We start from the raw sequence: 2,500 nt of genomic DNA on the forward strand, positions 1-2,500 counted from the left end.
AAATCTTTATCTTCTTCATCTCCCATCTTAATACAGCATCCCTACTTAAAGACATCTCAGACTTAGTCGATTTTTCATAAATTCTTAGAAAAACATATGTTAGGATGCTGCGAGATGAATGGGATGCTGCATGGAGATGAATCTTGATCTTCTTCATCTCCCATCTTAATACATCATCCCTACTTAAAGGCATCTCGGACTTAGCCGATTTTTCATAAATTCATAGAAAAACATATGTTAGGATGCTGGGACATGAATGGGATGCTGCATGGAGATGAATCTTGATCTTCTTCATCTCCCATCTTAAAACAGCCTCCCTACTTGAAGGCATCTCGGACTTAGTCGATTTTTCATAAATTCTAAGAAAAACATATGTTAGGATGCTGCGAGATGAATGGGATGCTGCATGGAGATGAATCTTGATCTTCTTCATCTCCCATCTTAATACAGCATCCCTACTTAAAGGCATCTCGGACTTAGTCGATTTTTCATAAATTCTAAAAAAAACATATGTTTGGATGCTGCGAGATGAATGGGATGCTGCATGGAGATGAATCTTGATCTTCTTCATCTCCCATCTTAATACAGCATCCCTACTTAAAGGCATCTCGGACTTAGTCGATTTTTCATAAATTCATAGAAATTCATATGTTAGGATGCTGGGAGATGAATGGGATGCTGCATGGAGATGAATCTTGATCTTCTTCATCTCCCATCTCAATACAGCATCCCTACTTAAATGCATCTCGGACTTAGTCGATTTTTCATAAATTCTAAGAAAAACATATGTTAGGATGCTGCGAGATGAATGGGATGCTGCATGGAGATGAATCTTGATCTTCTTCATCTCCCATCTTAATACAGCATCCCTACTTAAAGGCATCTCGGTCTTAGTCGATTTTTCATAAATTCTAAGAAATTCATATGTTAGGATGCTGGGAGATGAATGAGATGCTGCATGGAGATGAATCTTGATCTTCTTCATCTCCCATCTTAATACAGCATCCCTACTTAAAGGCATCTCGGACTTAGTCGATTTTTCATAAATTCTTAGAAATTCATATGTTAGGATGCTGCGAGATGAATGGGATGCTGCATGGAGATGAATCTTGATCTTCTTCATCTCCCATCTTAATACAGCATCCCTACTTAAAGGCATCTCGGACTTAGTCGATTTTTCATAAATTCTAAGAAAAACATATGTGGAAGAGGGCATACAAGACAAAGTATAGTTCTCCCCTGGTCCACGCTGCTTCGGCGGTCCTGGGTAAGATAGTTAATTCTAGCTTGCCCTATGTGGAAGAGAGCATACATGAACCAAGAACGAAGGTTATGATCGAGGAATGATTCGACAACTAACCGATGGTATGAAATGTGAAGAATTCAAGCAAGCACACAATCAAGTCATCACTTGGGCATGCTCGATAGCCAACCTCATGACATTAACCTAGTAGAGCATGCGAAAACCAATATATATGTAAACGATGCCTCCCTAGTTCAGCGCTTCAACCAAGTGATGACTTCAGAATGGCTAAATCAAATCGGTTCAAACCATACCATCGGTATCCTATTGAAACACACAAGTCGATATCAAACCTCATGATTGTGTAGTCCTCCACTGGTCCACGCCGCTTCGGCCGTCCTGGGTAAAATGGAACATTCCAGCTTGCCCTATGTGGAAGAGGGCACATTACTCAATACTGTGGTGTGAAGTATAAAGTTCAGTTCTCCCCTGGTCCACGCTGCTTCGGCGGTCCTGGGTAAGATAGTTCATTCTAGCTTGCCCTATGTGGAAGAGGACACTTCATACTTCGTCTCTAAGCGGCGGCTTGACTCCTCCCTACGGGGAACGGGTTTACGCGCACAGCGGCGGCTTACGCACTATGGCAGTCATGGATGCCTTACGTTTCTATGAAAAGTGTGTTCCTCCCCTGGTCCACGCTGCTTCGGCAGTCCTGGGTAAGATAGTTAGTTCTAGCTTGCCCTATGTGGAAGAGGACACGTAGACTTACTGTGGTGTGAAGTATAAAGTTCAGTTCTCCCCTGGTCCACGCCGCTTCGGCCGTCCTGGGTAAAATGGATTCATCCAGCTTGCCCTATGTGGAATGAGGACACTTTATGCTTCGTCTCTAAGCGGCGGCTTGCTCCTCCCTACGGGGAACGGGTATACGCGCACAGCGGCGGCTTACGTTATGGCAGTCATGGATGCCTTACGTTTCCATGAAAAGTGTGTTCCTCCCCTGGTCCACGCTGCTTCGGCAGTCCTGGGTAAGATAGTTAGTTCTAGCTTGCCCTATGTGGAAGAGGACACGTAGACTTACTGTGGTGTGAAGTATAAGGTTCAGTTCTTCCCTGGTCCACGCCGCTTCGGCCGTCCTGGGTAAAATGGATTCATCCAGCTTGCCCTATGTGGAATGAGGACACTTTATGCTTCGTCTCTAAGCGGCGGCTTGCTCCTCCCTACGGGGAACGGGTATACGCGCACAGCGGCGGCTTACGT

The sequence above is a fragment of the Anopheles ziemanni genome, assembly GCF_943734765.1.
Source record: "Anopheles ziemanni chromosome X unlocalized genomic scaffold, idAnoZiCoDA_A2_x.2 X_unloc_22, whole genome shotgun sequence".
Taxonomy (NCBI): Eukaryota; Metazoa; Arthropoda; class Insecta; order Diptera; family Culicidae; genus Anopheles; species Anopheles ziemanni.